The 20,546-nt window shown below is 42.8% G+C and overlaps 1 long non-coding RNA gene across 2 annotated transcripts; it reads right to left on the bottom strand.

Moving 5' to 3' along the window:
* Positions 1 to 313: 313 nt before the first annotated feature.
* LOC139361925 (uncharacterized) lies at positions 314 to 4,773 on the bottom strand. Of its 2 annotated transcripts, none has more exons than XR_011619917.1 (3): positions 4,182 to 4,773; positions 2,631 to 2,842; positions 314 to 2,300 (listed from the first exon to the last, which is right to left on the bottom strand). It is a non-coding gene; the product is annotated as an uncharacterized lncRNA (long non-coding RNA). The 2 variants fall into 2 exon arrangements; XR_011619916.1 differs by having other exon boundaries at positions 314 to 2,286.
* Between the last annotated feature and the right edge of the window lie 15,773 nt (positions 4,774 to 20,546).

Raw genomic sequence — 20,546 nt, 5'->3', positions numbered from 1 at the left:
GCCTGCCGTGGTGGCTCACGCCTGTAATCCCAGCACTCTGGGAGGCCGAGGCAGGCAGATCACGAGGTCAGGAGATTGAGACCATCCTGGCTAACGTGGTGAAACCTCCTCTCCACTAAAAATACAAAAAATTAGCTGGGCATGGTGGCAGGCACCTGAAATCCCAGCTAATCTGGAGTCTGAGGCGGGAGAATGACATGAATCTGGCAGGTGGAGCTTGCAGTGAGCCAAGATTACACCACTGCACTCACTCCAGCCTGGGCAACAGAGCAAGAATCTGTCTCAAAAAAAAAAAAAAAACAAACAAAAAAAAAAAAACAAAAAACTGTAACACTCACCGTGAGGGTCCGCAACTTCATTCTGGAAGTCAGCAAAACCAAGAACCCACCAGAAGGAACCAATTCTGGACACACTATGTCCACATCCTTTTTGATATTTGTGTCTATTTTTGTGATTATATTTCTTCTAGTTCTTCTTTTATTTTCATCATAAACTTGATATCCTAAGAGTTCCCCTTGCTTTAGAGGAATTAGAAAGAAGGATGGTTTGATTGTTCCTAACACACATGCCTCATCCATTTAGCCAGCAGTTGCCAATATGCCCATGCTCTGCAGATCCAATATAGGCCAGAGGGTACCTTCCAAGCATTTGAAGCCTCTAGCTGATTCCAAGTGTGGCTTAGAGTAGAGAATTGAGAAAAAGGGTTTGGATCTGTAAGTAGGAGTTGTTCTGAGTGTTTCTCCATTGAGTTTTGTTTTTAGTCTCATAATTCTGTTGCCCTAGGCAAGTTGTTTCTCCTACTGCCTCTGTGAAAGCCTTTCCCCATCAGGCAATACAGTACTTTCCAATTATGGAGGTTTATAACAACCAAGCACTAGCTGAGGCTGTTGGTTCACTGGCAGGGTTAGGCAAAGTGAAGTTATCTTGTGGCATTAATTCCTTTGCCTCCCATGGCCACTGGTCCCCCCATATTAGTTCTTCCACATACACAGCATGAGGAAATTCCTAAGCTGCCAGCTATGTTTTCAGCTACTTGAGCAAATCAGTTTTTGATTGATGGGGAAAGCTCAGGCACTGGCTGATCAAAATGCTTATAGAATGACTTATGGACCCGGAATTGCGGGGTTGGATGCATTTGAGTCCTTCTAGTCTTTTTGACAATTAGTAGTGGAACTCCAAATCCTGCCCCTTGTCTATCAACTCGTAATAGTGCTGTCTGTCCTGTAGACCAAAAATGTGGCTCTAGCTTTAAGATAGTAAAATTTAAAGGATTGCATGTCCTTGTCTTATAATTTGGTTTGGTTGACATACTACTTAGCAGAGCAGTCCTTCCTGAATATAAGTGTTCAAGCTGTGTTAGCTTAGACCACTGGATGTTACAGTCTGGGCATCCAATTTGTGGTTCTCCGTATGGATGTTTAGGACTGTTGCTGCTAAGCCTCTCTTGTGTCAAACTATTGCAGACTGCTTCTAGTTTTTTAGGATTATGAACATACGTGGCATGGCAGGCATCAAAGTACAAGGAAATAGGCCCTTTATAGGTGGGAGGGGCTTCTTTGGTTGGAGCTATAAGCTCTCCTTTTTTTCCCTCTGATTTAATATGTATTTCAAACCAGAATTCATAGAGTAAGAGCTTAGGGTCATAACGTACATATAGCTGATTATTATCTGGGTCACAGACTGAATAGGTGGTCTGGTTGTATCAGCGTGTTCCTAACTTGGTTCCTGTACATTCATAGTAGGAATGGTACAGTAGAGTTTTAACTGTGGTATTCCTTACCCAGGTAGTGTGTACACACTATGGGCATCCTTCTAGAGATTTCTCCCCTTTTGGTATAGGCAGAAATAGTAAGAACATTAGTGTACGTAATAGAAACATGCTTACACTACTCATGGGCATGGCAAACCTTCCTCTGGGCATAGACATTTGCAGCTTTTGCAGTAATACCGTAACAACAGAACAATCCGTATGGACAGAATTATAACTAGACTTATGAATTGTATCCACACTTACTTATCCAGAGATGGTCCTCTTAGCTTTGGCAGTGCGTAGACTAGTCAGCTTCCAGGATGTGACTAGAGCAGAGCTTGCAGGATCCTCAAGCTTCAGCCATGCATAGACTGATCAGCTTCCAGTGTGGTCAGAGCAGGGCAGTTGTCCTTCTTACTGGTTGTTGGGTTTCGCTGTAGGACTATTCAGGTGGGACGATCTGGATCTTGTTGGCTAATCCACTGGTCGTTGTCAGGAGTCACTGTTGCCACTGGTTTCAGCCGGCTATGGTGAATCTAAGGTGTGACACCTGCAACTTTAACAGCAGCGGGAGTAGACATGATCACATTATGGGGCCCATCCCATAAGGTCCCTAGGGTTGTTGGATTCTACCTTTTAACCCAGATAGAGTCCCCTGGCTTATGTGGATACACTGGGTCTGTTAGACTTGTACGTATCCTTTCCCTTACCCAGCCTTGCACCTCCTGCATTGCCACTCCCAAAGCCTGCATCTATTTTATAAGGGTTAGCTCTCCTAACTCCTCTAAATCCCCTCTAATTTGATTAATGATTGGGGTGGTCTTCCGAGCAATATTTCATAGGGCGAATACCCAGTTTGTTTTGTAGATGTACACCTGACCTGGAGGAGGACCATGGGCAAGACCTGATCCCATCCACCTTCCCTGAGCTCTGGTCGGCAGGCTGTGTGCAGTTTCCATTTGATCTTTAAAAGTTGAGGCCGGGCGCGGTGGCTCACACGTGTAATCCTAGCACTTTGGGAGGCTGAGGTGGGCAGATCACAAAGTCAGAAGATCAAGACCATCCTGGCTGACATGGTGTGAAACCCCGTCTCTGCAAAAAAACACAAAAAATTAGCTGGGCGTGGTGGCGGGCGCCTGTAGTCCCAGCCACTAGGAAGGTTGAAGCAGGAGAATGGCGTGAATCGGGAGGCAGAGCTTGAGGTGAGCCGAGATGGTGCCACTGCACTCCAGCCTGGGCAACAGAGTGAGACTCCGTCTCAAAAAATAATAAATAAATAAATAAATAAATAAATAAATAAAAATTGAGTCAGCTGTTGTACTACTTCTGCCACAAATGCAGGACCCTTGTCTGATCCTAGGGTTAAAGGCAATCCAAACCTTGGTATGATGTCTTTTAGTAGCATCTTTGTCACCTCTCATGCCTTTTCAGTCCTGATGGGAAAGGCCTCCACCCACCCTGAGAAGGTGCGAACACACACTAGCATATACCGGTAACCTCCTGCTTGAGACAACTCAGTAAAGTCTACAAGGAGGTTCTCACAAGGCACAGCTCCTATTTCCTGAATTCCTGGGGGTCGAGTAGATCCTTGTTTTGGATTATTCCAGGCACAGGACAGACGTTGTTTGCAAACAGCACAGGTGATGGCATAAAGCCATGGCACATAGAAGTGTCCGACCTATCAATGTCTCTAGGGCTGTCCTTCCAATGTGTATTCCTGGATGGATCTGCTTCACAAACCTTGGGGCTATTGTCTCTGGGATGGCTAGCCTTCCGTCAGAGAACAGGCACCATCCACCTTTAATGTATTTCCCCGTTTCCTGACCAAACCAAGCTTTTTCACTTGAATAGTAATTGGGTAACTCTGGCAAAGGGAGCTCCATAAGGAGAGGCATTACTAGAGTTCTTTCTTCAGGTAAAGCCTTGCTCATTGCTGCTCGCTGAGCCTCTAGGCCTGCCTTTCTATCGCCCTGTGCCTCATAGATTTTCCCAATTTGTTGACCTTTTCAATGAATGACAGCCACCTTTTCCGGAACCCATATGCCATCTAATAATGGTAAAATTTCCTCTTTATTTTTTTGCTTTTTTTCAGGGGTTTATTAGTCAAAATATATATGTAGCAGAATCCATACATGCAGAAATTACTCATTCCTTTTTGACAAGTACAAAAAAAAGGGATGGAATATTACTTCCACCCACACTCTTTTTTTTTTATTATTATACTTTAAGTTCTAGGGTACATGTACACAACGTGCAGGTTTGATACATAGGTATACATGTACCATGTTGGTTTGCTGCACCCATCAACTCATCATTAACATTAGATATTTCTCCCAATGCAATCCCTCCCACAGCCCCACAGCGCCCGACAGGCCCTGGTGTGTGATGTTCCCCACCCTGTGTCCAAGTGATCTCATTGTTCAACTCCTACCTGTGAGTGAGAACATGCGGTGTTTGGTTTTCTGTTCTTGCGATAGTTTGCTCAGAATGATGGTTTCCAGCTTCATCCATGTCCCTGCAAAGGAGGTGAATTCATCCTTTTTTATGGCTGCGTAGTATTCCATGGTGTATATGTGCCACATTTTCTTAATCCAGTCTCTATCAATGATGGACATTTGGGACATTTGGGTTGGTTCCAAGTCTTTGCTATTGTGAATAGTGACACAATAAACATACGTGTGCATGTGTCTTTATAGTAGCATGATTTATAATCCTCTGGGTATATGGCCAGTAATGGGATTGCTGTGTCAAATGGTATTTCTAGTTCTAGATCCTTGAGGAATCTTCCACAATGGTTGAACTAATTTACACTCCCACCAACAGTGTAAAAGTGTTCCTATTTCTCCACATCCTCTCCAGCATCTGTTGCTTCCTGACTTTTTAATGATTGCCATTCTAACTGGAGTGAGATGGTATCTCATTGTGGTTTTGATTTGCATTTCTCTGATGACCAGTGATGATGAGCATTTTTTCATGTGTCTGTTCGCTGCATAGATGTCTTCTTTTGAGAAATGTCTGTTCATATCCTTTGCCCACTTTTTGATGGGGTTGTTTGTTTTTTTCTTATAAATTTGTTTGAGTTCTTTGTAGATTCTGGATATTAGCCCTTTGTCAGATGGGTAGATGGCAAAAATTTTCTCCCATTCTGTAGGTTGCCTGTTCACTCTGATGGCAGTTTCTTTTGCCATGCAGAAGTTCTTTAGTTAAATTAGATCCCATTTGTCAATTTTGGCTTTTGTTGCCATTGCTTTTGGTGTTTTAGTCATGAAGTCCTTGCCCATGTCTATGATTTGAATGGTATTACCTAGGTTTTCTTCTAGGGTTTTTATGGTTTTAGGTCTATCATTTAAGTCTTTAATCTATCTTGAATTACTTTTTGTATAAGGTGTAAGGAATGGATCCTGTTTCAGCTTTCTACATATGGCCAGCCAGTTTTCCCAGCACCATTTATTAAATAGGGAATCCTTTCCCCATTTCTTGTTTTTCTCAGGTTTGTCAAAGATCAGATGGTTATAGATGTGTGGTATTATTTCTGAGGCCTCTGTTCTGTTCCATTGCTCTATATATCTGTTTTGGTACCAGTAATATGCTGTTTTGATTACTGTAGCCTTGTAGTATAGTTTGAAGTCAGGTAGTGTGATGCCTCCAGCTATGTTCTTTATGCTTAGGATTGTCTTGGCAATGTAGGATCTTATTTGGTTCCATATAAATTTTAAAGTAGTTTTCTTCTAATTCTGTGAAAGTCATTGGTAGCTTGATGGGGATGGCATTGAACCTATAAATTACCTTGGCAGTATGGCCATTTTCATGCCTTTGATATTGATTCTTCCTATCCATGAGCATGGAATATTCTTCCATTTGTTTGTGTCCTCTTTTATTTCGTTGAGCGGTGGTTTGTAGTTTTCCTTGAAGAGGTCCTTCACATCTCACATCCCTTGAAAGGTGGATTCCTAGGTATTTTATTCCCTTTGTAGCAATTGTGAATGGGAGTTCACTCATGATTTGGCTCTCTGCTTGCCTATTAATGATGTATAAGAATGCTTGTGATTTTTGCACTTTGATTTTGTGTCCTGAGACTGCTGAAGTTGCTTGTCAGCTTAAGGAGAATTTGGGCCTAGACAATGGGGTTTTCTTTCTTTTTTTTTTTTTTATTATACTTTAAGTTCTAGGGTACATGTGCACAACGTGCAGGTTTGTTACATATGTATACATGTACCATGTTGGTGTGCTGCACCCATTAAACTCGTCATCTACATTAGGTATATCTCCTAATGCTATCCCTCGCCTCCCCCCACAATAGGACCTGGTGTGCGATGTTCCCCTTCCTGTGTCCAAGTGATCTCATTGTTCAATTCCCACCTATGAGTGAGAACATGTGGTATTTGGTTTTCTGTTCTTGTGATAGTTTGCTCAGAACGATAGCTTCCAGCTGCATCCATGTCCCTACAAAGGACATGAACTCATTCTTTTTTACGGCTGCATAGTATTCCATGGTGTATATGTGCCACATTTTCTTAATCCAGTCTGTCACTGATGAACATTTGGGTTGATTCCAAGTCTTTGCTATTGTGAATAGTGCCACAATAAACATATGTATGCCTGTGTCTTTATAGCAGCATGACTTATAATCCTTTGGGTATATCCCCAGTAATGGGATGACTGGGTCAACTGGTATTTCTAGTTCTAGATCCTTGAGAAATCGCCACACTGTTTTCCACAGTGGTTGAACTAGTTTACAGTCCTACCAACAGTGTAAAAGTGTTCCTATTTCTCCACATCCTCTCCAGCACCTGTTGTTTCCTGATTTTTTAATGATTGCCATTCTAACTGGTGTGAGATGGTATCTCATTGTGGTTTTGATTTGCCTTTCCCTGATGGCCAGTGATGATGAGCATTTTTTCATGTGTCTGTTGGCTGTATGAATGTCTTCTTTTGAGAAGTGTTTGTTCATATCCTTTGCCCACTTTTTGATGGGGTTGTTTGTTTTTTTCTTGTAAATTTGATTGAGTTCTTTATAGGTTCTGGATATTGGCCCTTTGTCAGATGGGTAGATTGCAAAAATTTTCTCCCATTCTGTAGGTTCTCTGTTCACTCTGATGGTAGTTTCTTTTGCTGTGCAGAATCTCTTTAGTTTTATTAGATCCCATTTGTCAATTTTGGCTTTTGTTGTCATTGCTTTTGGTGTTTTAGAAATGAAGTCCTTGCCCATGCCTATGTCCTGAATGATATTACCTAGGTGTTCTTCTAGGGTTTTTATGGTTTCAGTCTAACATTTAAGTCTCTAATCCATCTTGAATTAATTTTTGTATAATGAGTAAGGAAAGGATCCAGTTTCAGCTTTCTACTTATGGTTAGCCAATTTTCCCAGCAGCATTTATTAAATAGGGAATCCTTTCCCCATTTCTTGTTTTTGTCAGGTTTTTCAAAGATCAGATGGCTGTAGATGTTTGGTATTATTTCTGAGGGCTCTGTTCTGTTCCATTTGTCTAGATCTCTGTTTTGGTACCAGTACCATGCTGTTTTGGTTACTGTAGACTTGTAGTATAGTTTGAAGTCAGGTAGCATGATGCCTCCAGCTTTGGTCTTTTGGCTTAGGATTGTCTTGGCAATGCGGGGTCTTTTTTGGTTCCATATGAACTTTAAAGCAGTTTTTTCCAATTCTGTGAAGAAAGTCATTGGTAGCTTAATGGGGATGGCATTGAATCTATAAATTACCTTGGGCAGTATGGCCATTTTCACAATATCGATTCTTCCTATCCATGAGTATGGTATGTTCTTCCATCTGTTTGTGTCCTCTTTTATTTCACTGAGAAGTGGTTTGTAGTTCTCCTTGAAGAGTCCCTTTACATCCCTTGTAAGTTGGATTCCTAGGTATTTTATTCTCTTTGAAGCTATTGTGAATGGGAGTTCATTCATGATTTGGCTCTCTGTTTGTCTGTTACTGGTGTATAAGAATGCTTGTGATTTTTGCACATTGATTTTGTATCCTGAGACTTTGCTGAAGTTGCTTATCAGCTTAAGGAGATCTTGGGCTGAGACAATGGGGTTTTCTAAATATACAATCATGTCATCTGCAAACAGGGACAATTTGACTTCTTCTTTTCCTAAGCGAATACCCTTGATTTCTTTCTCTTGCCTGATTGCCCTAGCCAGAACTTCCAACACTATGTTGAATAGGAGCGGTGAGAGAGGGCGTCCCTGTCTTGTGCCAGTTTTCAAAGGGAATGCTTCCAGTTTTTGCCCATTCAGTATGACATTGGCTGCAGGTTTGTCATAAATAGCTCTTATTATTTTGAGATACGTTCCATCAACACTGAATTTATTGAGAGTTTTTAGCATGAAGGGCTGTTGAATTTTGTCAAAGGCCTTTTCTGCATCTATTGAGATAATCATGTGGTTTTTGTCTTTGGTTCTGTTTGTATGCTGGATTACGTTTATTGATTTGCATATGTTGAACCAGCTTTGCATTCCAGGGATGAAGCCCACTTGATCATGGTGGATAAGCTTTTTGATGTGCTGCTGGATTCAGTTTGCCAGTATTTTATTGAGGATGTTTGCATCAGGGATATCAGGGATATCGGTCTAAAATTCTCTTTTTTTGTTGTGTCTCTGTCAGGCTTTGGTATCAGGATCATGTTGGCCTCATAAATTGAGTTAGGGAGGATTCCCTCTTTTTCTATTGATTGGAATAGTTTCAAAAGGAATAGTACCAAATCCTCCTTGTATCTCTGGTAGAATTCGGCTGTGAATCCGTCTGGTCCTGGACTTTTTTTGGTTGGTAGGGCGTTAATTATTGCCTCAATTTCAGAGCCGGCTATTGGTCTATTCAGGGATTCAACCGCCTCCTGGTTTAGTCTTGGGAGGGTGTAAGTGTCCAGGAAATTATCTATATCTTCTAGGTTTTCTAGTTTATTTGCGTAGAGGTGTTTATAGTATTCTCTGATGTTAGTTTGTATTTCTGCGGGGTCGGTGGTGATATCCCCTTTATCATTTTTTATTGCATCTATTTGATTCTTCTCTCTTTTCTTCTTTATTAGTCTTGCTAGCGGTCTATCAATTTTGTTGATCTTTTCAAAAAACCAGCTCCTGGATTCATTGATTATTTTTGGAGGGTTTTTTGTGTCTCTATCTCCTTCAGTTCTGCTCTGATCTTAGTTATTTCTTGCCTTCTGCTAGCTTTTGCATATGTTTGCTCTTGTTTCTCTAGTTCTTTTAGTTGTGATGTTAGGGTGTCCATTTTAGATCTTTCCTGCTTTCTCTTGTGGGCATTTAGTGCTATAAATTTCCCTCTACACACTGCTTTAAATGTGTCCCAGAGATTCCAGTATGTTGTGTCTTTGTTCTCATTGGTTTCAAAGAACATCTTTATTTCTGCCTTCATTTCGTTATGTACCCAGTAGTCATTCAGGAGCAGGTTGTTCAGTTTCCATGTAGTTGAGCGGTTTTGATTGAGTTTCTTAGTCCTGAGTTCTAGTTTGATTGCATTGTGGTCTGAGAGACAGTTTGTTATAATTTCTGTTCTTTTACATTTGCTGAGGAGTGCTTTACTTCCAACTATGTGGTCAATTTTGGAATAAGTGCAATGTGGTGCTGAGAAGAATGTATATTCTGTTGATTTGGGGTGGAGAGTTCTGTAGATGTCTATTAGGTCCACTTGTTGCAGAGTTGAGTTCAATTCCTGGATATCCTTGTTAACTTTCTGTCATTGATCTGTCTAATGTTGGCAGTGGGGTGTTGAAGTCTCCCATTATTATTATATGGGAGTCTAAGTCTCTTTGTAAGTCTCTAAGGACTTGATTTATGAATCTGGGTGCTTCTGTATTGGGTGCATATATGTTTAGGATAGTTAGCTCTTCCTGATGAATTGATCCCTTTACCATTATGTAATGGGCTTCTTTGTCTCTTTTGATCTTTGATGGTTTAAAGTCTGTTTTATCAGAGAATTAGATTGCAACCCCTGCTTTTTTTTGTTTTCCATTTGCTTGGTAGATCTTCCTCCACCCCTTTATTTTGAGCCTATGTGTGTCGCTGCATGTGAGATGGGTCTCCTGAATACAGCAAACTGATGGGTCTTGATTCTTTATCCAATTTGCCAGTCTGTGTCTTTTAATTGGAGCATTTAGTCCATTTACATTTAAGGTTAATATTGTTATGTGTGAACTTGATCCTGTCATTATGATATTAGCTCGTTATTTTGCTCGTTTGTTGATGCAGTTTCTTCCTAGCACCGATGGACTTTACATTTTGATATGTTTTTGCAATGGCTGGTACCAGTTGTTCTTTTCCATGTTTAGTGCTTCCTTCAGGATCACATGTAGGGCAGGCCTGGTGGTGACAAAATCTCTAAGCATTTGCTTGTCTGTAAAGGATTTTATTTCTCCTTCACTTATGAAACTTAGTTTGGCTGGATATGAAATTCTGGGTTGAAAATTCTTTTCTTTAAGAATGTTGAATATTGGCCCCCACTCTCTTCTGGCTTGGAGAGTTTCTGCCGAGAGATCTGCTGTTAGTCTGATGGGCTTCCCTTTGTGTGTAACCCGACCCTTCTCTCTGGCTGCCCTTATCATTTTTTCCTTCATTTCAACTTTGGTGAATCTGACAATTATGTGTCTTGGAGTTGCTCTTCTCGAGGAGTATCTTTGTAGCGTTCTCTGTATTTCCTGAATTTGAATGTTGGCCTGCCTTACTAGGTTCAGGAAGTTCTCCTGGTTGATATCCTGCAGTGTTTTCCAACTTGGTTCCATTTTCCCCGTCACTTTCAGGCACACCAATCAGATGTAGATTTGGTCTTTTCACATAATCCCATATTTCTTGGAGGCTTTGTTCATTTCTTTTTACTCTTTTTCTCTACTTCTCTTCTCACTTCATTTCATTCATTTTATCTTCAATCACTGATACTCTTTCTTGCAGTTGATCGAGTCAGTTACTGAAGCTTGTGCATTTGTCATGTAGTTCTCGTGTCATGGTTTTCATCTCTATCAGTTCTTTTAAGGTCTTCTCTGCATTGATTATTCTAGTTATCCATTCACCCATTCTTTTTTCAAGGTTTTTAGTTGCTTTGCACTGGTTACGTAGTTCCTCCTTTAGCTCTGAGAAGTTTGATTGACTGAAGCTTTCTTCTCTCAACTCGTCAAAGTCATTCTCCATCCAGCTTTGTTCTGTTGCTGGCGATGAGCTGTGTTCCTTTGGAGGGGGAGATTCACTCTGATTTTTTGAATTTCCAGCTGTTCTGCACTGCTTTTTCCCCATCTCTGTGGTTTTATCTGCCTTTGGTCTTTGATGATGGTGACGTACTGATGGGATTTTGGTGTGGATGTCCTTTCTGTTTGTTAGTTTTCCTTCTAACAGTCAGGATCCTCAGCTGCAGGTCTGTTGGAGTTTGCTTGAGGCCCACTCTAGACCCTGTTTCCCTGGGTATCAGCAGCGGAGACTGCAGAAGATGGAATATTGCTGAACAGTGAGTGTTGCTGTCTGATTCTTGCTCTGGAAGGTTCGTCTCAGGGGTGTACCCCGCCATGTGAGGTGTGAAGTGTCGATCTGCATCTAGTGGGGGATGTCTCCCAGTTAGGCTACTGAGGGGTCAGGGACCCACTTGAGTAGGCAGTCTGTCCCTTCTCAGATCTCAGCCTCCATCCTGGGAGATCCACTGCTCTCTTCAAAACTGTCAGACAGGGGCATTTACCTCTGCCGAGGTTTCTGCTGCTTTTTGTTTAGCTATGCCCTGTCCCCAGAGGAGGAGTCTACAGAGGCAGGCCAGCCTCTTTGAGGTTTGGTGGGCTCCACCCAATTTGAGCTTCCTGGCGGCTTTGTTTACCTACTTAAGCCTCAGCAATGGTGGGCGCCCCTCCCCCAGCCTCACTGCCACCTTGCAGTTAGATCTCACACTGCTGTGCTAGCAATGAGGGAGGCTCTGTGGGCATGGGACCCTCTGGGCCAGGTGTGGGATATAATCTCCTGGTGTGCCATTTGCTAAGACCCTTGGTAAAGTACAGTATTAGGGTGTGAGTTACCTGATTTTCCAGGTGTTGTGTGTCTCAATTTCCTTTGGCTAGGAAAAGTAATTCCCTTCCCTGTTGTGCTTCCCAGGTGAGGTGATGCCTCGCCCTGCTTCAGCTCTCGCTGGTCAGGCTGCACCCACGGACCAGTGTCAACTGTCCGACACACCCCAGTGAGATGAACCCGGTACCTCAGTTGAAAATGCAGAAATCACCCGTCTTCTGTGCTGCTCACACTGGGAGCTGGAGGCTGCAGCTGTTCCTATTCGGCCTACTTGGGTGCACCCCCAGGGTTTTCTAAATATACAATCATGTCATCTGCAAATAGTGACACTTTACCTTCCTCTTTTCCTGATTGAATACCCTTTATTTCTTTATCTTGCCTGATTGCCCTGCCCAGAACTTCCAACACTATGTTTAATAAGAATGGTGAGAGAGGGCATCCTTGTCTTGTGCTGGTTTCCAAAGGGAATGTTTCCAGTTTTTGTCCATTCAGTATGATATTGGCTGTGGGTTTGCCATAAATAGTTCTTATTATTTTGAAATACATTCCATCAATACCTAGTTTATTTACAGTTTTTAGCACGAAGGGCTGTTGAATTTTTTCAAAGGCCTTTTCTGCATTTGTTGAGATAATCATGTGTTTTTGTCATTGGTTCTGTTTATGTGATGGATTACATTTATTGATTTGTGTATGTTGAACCAGCCTTGCATCCCAGGGATGAAGCTGACTTGCTTGTGGTGGATAAGCTTTTTGATGTGCTGCTGGATTCAGTTTGCCAGTATTTTATTGAGGATTTTTGCATCGATGTTCATCAGGGATATTGGTCTAAAATTATCTTTTTTTTTTTGTTGTGTCTCTGCCAGTCTTTAGTATCAGGAAGATGTTGGCCTCATAAAATGAGTTAGCGAGGATTCTCTCTTTTTCTACTGATTGGAATAGTTTCAGAAGGAATGGTACCTGCTCCTCTTTATACCTCTGGTAGTATTTGACTGTGAATCCGTCTGCTCCTGGACTTTATTTGGTTGGTAGGCTATTAATTATTGCTTCAATTTCAGAGCCTGTTATTGGTCTTTTCAGAGATTCAACTTCTTCCTGGTTTAGTCTTGGGAGGGTGTAGGTGTCCAGGAATATATCCATTTTTCCTAGATTTTCTAGTTTATTTGCTTAGAGGTCTTTATACTATTCTCTGATGGTAGTTTGTATTTCTGTGGGATCAGTGGTGATATCCCCTTTTTCATTTTTTATTGCATCTGTTTGATTCTTTTCTCTTTTCTTCTTTATTAGTCTTGCTAGCAGTCTATCAATTTTGTTGATCCTTTCAAAAAATCAGCTCCTGGATTCATTGATTTTTTGGAGGGTTTTTGTGTCTCCATCACTTTCAGTTCTGCTCTGATCTTAGTTATTTCTTGCCTTCTGCTAGCTTTTGAATTTGTTTGCTCTTGCTTCTCTAGTTCTTTTAATTGTGATGTTAGGGTGTTGATTTTAGATCTTTCCTGTTTTCTTTTGTGGGCATTTATAAAGTGCTATAAATTTCCCTCTACACACTGCTTTATTATTATTATTATTTTTATACTTTAAGTTCTAGGGTACATGTTCATAACGTGCAGGTTTGTTACATATGTATACTTGTGCCATGTTGGTGTGCTGCACCCATCAACTCGTCAGCACCCATCAACCAGTCATTTACATCAGGTGTAACTCCCAATGCAATCGCTCCCCCCTCCCCCCGCCCATAATAGGCCCCGGTGTGTGATGTTCCCCTTCCCGAGTCCAAGTGATCTCATTGTTCAGTTCCCGCCTATGAGTGATACACACTGCTTTAAATGTGTCCCAGAGATTCTGGTATATTGTGTCTTTGTTCTCATTTGTTTCAAAGAACATCTTTATTTCTGCCTTCATTTCATTATTTACCAGTAGTCATTGAGGAGCACGTTGTTCACTTTCCATATAGTTGTGTGGTTTGGAGTGAGTTTCTTAATCCTGAGTTCTAACTTGATTGCATGGTGGTCTGAGAGACAGTTTGCTGTGATTTCTGTTCTTTCAGTGCTTTACTTCCAATTATGTGGACCATTTTAGAATAAGTGCGATGTGGTGCTGAGAAGAATGTATATTCTGTTGATTTGGGTTGGAGAGTTCTGTATATGTCTGTTAGGTCTGCATGTTGCAGAGCCGAGTTCAGGTCCTGGATATCCTTGTTAACCTTCTGTCCCATTGATTTGTTTAATATTGACAGTGTGGTGTCAAAGTCTCCCATTATTATTGTGTGGGAGTCTAGGTCTCTTTGTAGGTCCCTAAGGACTTGTTTTATGAATCTGGGTGCTCCTGTATTGAGTGCATATATATTTAGGATAGTTAGCTCTCCTTGTTGAATTGATCCCTTTACCATTATGTAATGGCCTTCTTTGTCTCTTTTGATCTTTGATGGTTTAAAGTCTGTTTTATCAGAGAGTAGGATTGCAACTCCTGCTTTTTTTTTTTTTTTTTTTTTTTTTTTTGCTTTTCATTTGCTTGGTAGATCTTCATCTATCCCTTTATTTTGAGCCCACATGCTGGGTCTCCTGAATACAACACACTGATGGGTCTTGACTCTTTATCCAATTTGCCAGTCTGCATCTTTTAATTGGGGCATTTAGCCCATTTAGATTTAAGGTTAATATGGTTATGTGTGAATTTGATCCTGTCATTATGATGTTTGCTGGTTGTTTTGCCCATTAATTAATGCAGTTTCTTCATAGCATTGAAGGTCTTTACAATTTGGCATGTTTTTGCAATGGCTGGTACCTGTTGTTCCTTTCCATGTTTAGTGCTTCCTCGACAAAATCTCTTAACATTTGCTTGTCTGTAAAGGATTTCATTTCTCCTTCATGTATGAAGCTTAGTTTCACTGGATATGAAATTCTGGGTTGAAAATTCTTTTCTTTAAGAATGTTGAATGTTGGCCCCCACTCTCTTGTGGCTTGTAGGGTTTCTGCCGAGAAATTCACTGTTAGTCTGATAGGCTTCCCTTTTTGGGTAACCCGACCTTTCTCTCTGACTGCCCTTAACATTTTTTCCTTCATTTTAACCTTCGTGAATCTAACAATTACATGTCTTGGGTTTGCTCTTCTCGAGGACTGTCTTTATGGTGTTCTCTGTATTTCCTGAATTTGAATGTTGGCCTTCCTTGCTAGGTTGGGGAAGTTCTCCTGGATAGTATGCTGAAGAGTGTTTTCCAGCTTGGTTCCATTCTCCCCATCACTTTCAGGTACACCAATCAAACATATATTTGTTCTTTTCACATAGTCCCATATTTCTTGGAGGCTTTGTTCATTTCTTTTTACTCTTTTTTCTCTAACCTTGTCTTCTGGCTTTATTTCATTAACTTGATCTTCAATCACTGATACCCTTTTTTCCACTAGATCAAATCAGCTACTGAAGCTTGTGCATGCATCACGAAGTTCTCATGCCATGGTTTTCAGCTCCATCAGGTCATTTAAGGTCTTCTCTACACTGTTTATTCCAGTTAGCCATTCATCTAATCTTTTTTCAAGGTTTTTAGCTTCTTTTTGATGGGTTCAAACATCCTCCTTTAGCTCGGAGAAGTTTATTATTACCGACCTTCTGAAGCCTACTTCCGTCAACTCGTCAAAGTCATTCTCCGTCCAGCTTTGTTCCGTTGCTGGCGAGGAGTTGCGTTCCTTTGGAAGAGAAGAGGTACTCTGATTTTTAGAATTTTCAGCTTGTCTGCTCTGGTTTCTCCCCATCTTTGTGGTTTTATCTACCTTTGGTCTTTGATGTTGGTGAATTACAGATGGGGTTTTGGTATAAATAACCTTTTTGTTGACGTTGATGCTATTCGTTTCTGTTTGTTAGTTTTCCTTCTAACAGTCAGGTCCCTCAGCTGCAGGTCTGTTGGAGTTCTACTCCAGACCCTGTTTGCCTGGGTATCACCAGCATAGGCTGCAGAACTGCAAATATTGCAGAACAGCAAATATTGCTGCCTCATCCTTCCTCTGGAAGCGTCGTCCTAGAGAGGCAGCTGCCTATGTGAGGTGTCTGTCAGTCCCTACCGGGAGGTGTCTCCCAGTTAGGCTACATGGGGGTCAGGGACCCACTTGAGGAGGCAGTCTGTCTTTCTCAGAGCTCAAACGCCATGCTGGAAGAACCACTGCTCTCTTCAGAGCTGTCAGACAGGAACATTTAACTCTGCAGAAGTTGTCTGCTGCCTTTTGTTTAGTTATTCCCTGTCCACAGAGGTGGAGTCTAGAGGCAGTAGGCCTTGTTGTGCTGCTGTGGGCTACAAATAGTTCTAGTCTCCTGGCTGCTTTGTTTACCTATTCAAGCTTCAGCAATGGCAGATGTCCCTCCCCCAGCCAGTCTGCTGCTTTGCAGATCAATCTCAGACTGCTGTCCTAGCAGTGAGCAAGGCTCTGAGGGTGTGGGACCCACCCAGCCAGGCACGGGAGAGAATCACCTTGTCTGCCGGTTGCTAAGTCCTTGGGAAAAGCACAATATTTGGGCGGGAGTGTCCCATTTTTCCAGGTACAGTCTGTCATGGCTTCCCTTGGCTAGGAAAGGGAAATCCCCTGGTCCCTTGCACTTCCTGGGTGAGGCGATGCCCTGCCCTGCTTTGGCTCACCCATCGTGGGCTGCACCCACTTTCCAACCAGTCCCAATGAGATGAACCAGGTACTTCAGTTGGAAATGCAGAACTCACCCATCTTCTGTGTTGATCATGCTGGGAGCTGCAAACCAGAACTATTCCTATTTGGCCATCTTGCCTCTTTAGTTTTTATTTCTTTTCCTTCAGTAGTCAAAAGTCCTCTCTCTTTCTATATCACCCATGGGTGTGCAGAGTTGCAAAAGCATATTTGGAGTCAGTATATATCTTTACTTTCTTCCCCTTGGCCAATAACAGTGCTCTGGTTAATGCTATTAATTCGGCCTTCTGAGCAGAAGTCCCAGAAGGTATTGCTTGAGTCTCAACCACCGAGTGTTGGGTCACTACTGCATACCCTGCATATCGCACCCCATGTGTTATGAAACTGCTACCATCAGTGAAGTATTCAACATCTGGGCTCTCCAAAGGGGTATATTTGAGGTCTTCCCAGTTCAAGAACACTTTGTCCACTATATTTATGCAACAGTGGGGAAGGTCCTGCCATCAGTGAGGTAACCCACCGTCCTTCCAATAGGGTTCCTCCACAGGCAGCAGGGTAGCTGGATCAAGGTATTTACAGTCTCTAGTGTTATCTGGGGATTTTTACACAGAAGTCCTTGATACTTTAGCATTCTAAAGTTGGACAGCCAACAATGTCCTCTTTGTTCCATTAAGATGACTACACCTAAGGCACCCGAACTATTAATTGCTAACCTAGGGCTAGCTTGTTGGCATCTTCTATAAGGATTGTGGTAGCTGCCAATGCCCTGAGGCAGTGGGGCCAACCTAAGGCCACCAAGTCCAGTATTTTGGATAAGTATGTTACCGCCGATGCCAAGAGCCCAACAACTGAGTTAAGACTCCGACTGCCATTCCCTTTTGTTCATTCACATACAAAAAGAGCTTTTTTACATCTGGCAATCCTAGTGCCAGGGCCTGGATGAGAGCTTCCTTTATATCCTTGAAGGCTTTTTCCTGTTCCTTTTCCCATAGGAGGGGCTCTCTTTCCTTACCTTTGGTGGCCTCATATAAGGGCCTTGCTATAACGGAGAAGTTTGGAATCCAGATTCGGCAGAATCCTGCCACGCCTAGAAATTCCCTGACCTGCCGCCTTGTAACTGAGGTAGGCAATGCACATACAGCCTCCTTGTGTGCACTTCCAAGCCTGCGCTGGCCTTGGGATACCATGAATCCTAGATATCCAACCTCCCAAAAACAGGCTTTTGCCTTCTTCTTGGACACTTTATAACCAACTTCACACAGCAGGTGAAGAAGCCTCTCTGTTCCTTGGAGGCATTCCTCCCTCATGGGGGCAGCGAATAACAAATCATAAATACATTGTAATAGCACACAATTGTCACTAGGTGGCGTAAAAGCCTCAATATCTGTAGCCAAGGCCTCCTCAAAAATGGTAGAATTCTTAAACCCTTGCAGCATCCTTGTCCAGGTATATTACCATTGCCCCCACTGGAAGGCAAATACAGGCTGACTTTGGGGAGCACGCCTCAAACAAAAGAAGGCATCTTACGGGTGCAGTACACCAATGTGCACATGTATACATATGTAACAAACCTGCACGTTGTGCACATGTGCCCTAGAACAGAAGAAGAAGAAGAAGAAGAAGAAGAAGAAGAAGAAGAAGAAGAAGAAGAAGAAGAAGAAGAAGAAGAGGAAGAGGAAGAGGAAGAGGAAGAGGAAGAGGAAGAGGAAGAGGAAGAGGAGGAGGAAGAAGAAGAAGGCATCCTTTAAGTCCAGACATGTGAACTAAGCAGCATCAACAGGAATATGTCCAGCATTGCGTATGGGTTGGGTACTATGGCATAGATAGTGACAGTGGCCTTGTTTACTGCCCAGAGATCCTGCACTGGCCTGTATTCTCCATTTAGTTTGCGCACTGGAAGCAGAGGAGTATTCCATGAGGACTTGCATTTTACTATAAAATTCCATGTGTATAAACCTGATTTAGATGCTTTGTTATTCCATCAATTGTCTCTCTGGGTAGTGGATACTGACAGACTTGTACTGGGGCAGCATGAAGGTTAAGCTCTACTACCATCCGGGGTCTGTTTGCAGCAAGTCCAGGGGAGTTATCCTCAGCCCATACGCCCAGTACCTTCAAAAGCATCCCCCACATATTGTGTAGGTCCCTCCGGTGGCCTTCTGGCACACAGTTCATAGAGCCACCATTCCTCAGTCCTTGGGACAGTTAGAATCAATATCATTGCCTTAGACTTTCCAAACTTTGGTGTCATATTCCCTTTAAGTGTAAAGGAAATTTGTGCCTGCAGTTTCTGGAGTAAGTCTCTCTCCAACAAGGGCACTGGACAATTTGGCATATATAGAAACTCATCTCAGCCGGGTGTGGTGGCTTACGCCTGTAATCCCAGCACTTTGGGAGGCCAAGGCAGGCAAATCATGAGGTCAGGAGATCGAGACCATCCTGGCTAACAAGGTGAAACCCCATTTCTACTAAAAATACAAAAAATTAGCCAGGCATAGTGGCGGGCACCTGTAGTCCCAGCTACTTGGGAGGCTGAGGCAGGAGAATGGCGTGAACCCGGTAGGTGGAGCTTGCAGTGAGCCGAGATTGTGCCACTGCTCTCCAGCCTGGGCGAAAGAGTGAGACTCCGTCTCAAAATAAATAAATAAATAAATAAATAAATAAATAAATAAATAAGAAACTTATGCTGCACTTCTTGTCTGCCAATAACACATCTCCTTTACTTGCAAAAAGATCTCTTTTCTTTGGCCCCAGTAGCCCCTACTATAGTAGCACAGTTCTTCATTGGGGGGCTAACTGGGTATATTTCCATGGAGAAATCAGCACCAGTATCGAGTAAAATCTCTGTTATCCAGCCCCCTACTTCCATAGAGACCGTAGGCTCCCCAGGATCTAAAAAGATGGAGCTCAGTCTGTTTCAGTCCTCAAAATTCTTGGCCCCCACTAAGCTGATCAGATCAGGATCTGCCTTTGAGGCACCATGACTAGCTACCAAATGCTGCACTTGGGTGTTAGACCATTGACCATCATTTCAATCCTTTTCCTTTTCAGGGCACTCATCTTTCCAGTGGCCCATTTGCCTACACCTTGTACATTGGTTCCTGTCCAACTGGGACCAGCTTTCCTCTCCCGGTGTTGTCTGGCCCCTTCTTCGGCCGCTACCTCAGCTACGCCCTCTATCAAATCCAGGGTTACCTTCTGCTAGGGCAGCAGCTATAAATTGAGCTGTGTCTTTGTTTCTGTTTCTGGTTTTTCTTTCTTTCTTTGGTTGGGCTGCCCGAGTCACTAATGCCTTGTAATATCCTTCTAGGCAGAGCTGTAGCCACTTGGGGCGAGTTTGTGCCACATTGAGCCAAGAGTCTATACAGGGAAACTGGTCTGGGTATCCTGGTTGTCCTCCAACTCCAGTGACCACCTTAAACACATGGCCAATTAATTCCCTGTCTATTGTACCTTCAGAGGGTCACCCCACATTGAAAGCAGGCCAACCTATCTCACAGTTTGTCCTTAACTTTTGAGCATCCAGTATCATCCCATAATCACCTCTAAATCCTTTTGTAAAATTCTTTATCATGCACTCCAAAGGAGTTGGTTTTGATGCTTTCCCTCCCATTTCCTCCCTTGCGGCGCACTTTCACTTTCATTTTCACTCTCAGGTCCACCAGACCGGGTCCTATTACTGGAGTTTCAGATGTTGCTTAGCCAGGAACGTGCCTTCCCCTGTCACAGCCTGCTGTGGCTGTGAAGCTGGTCCTATCAGCCGTATGCAGCATCCTAGGTCTGAGTTCCCCCACAGTCCCTTCGGAGCAACGAGCCCATGCTAAGGGATCCATGCCTCCCCACGTCACTCCCTGCATTGGCCTCTCCAGAGACTGTCTGTTTCACATACTTTCACACACCTCCCCTGCCCCAGGACTCCTCATCGGGCAAAATGAGCCTCTCTCATGTCCCAGGTGGGTTCACACACACCCACACACTCCCATTTCCTGTCTCCAGATCCAGTGAACCACTTTCACTTTGTTAGTGGGGACACGAGGTTCATCCAAATTGGCAAGCCACTCCTGCCGCCCCCAGCCACTCTGGGTTGGATTAGTCATTGTTCCCTGGGAGGTGATCAAGTTTCCCTTCATCCCTATGGGACAGGCTTCCCTGCATTG

This window comes from Macaca nemestrina, chromosome 2, assembly GCF_043159975.1.
Source record: "Macaca nemestrina isolate mMacNem1 chromosome 2, mMacNem.hap1, whole genome shotgun sequence".
NCBI lineage: Eukaryota > Metazoa > Chordata > Mammalia > Primates > Cercopithecidae > Macaca > Macaca nemestrina.
The sequence above is the reverse complement of the archived record's forward strand: the minus strand, read 5'-3'. Positions and strand labels throughout refer to the sequence as shown.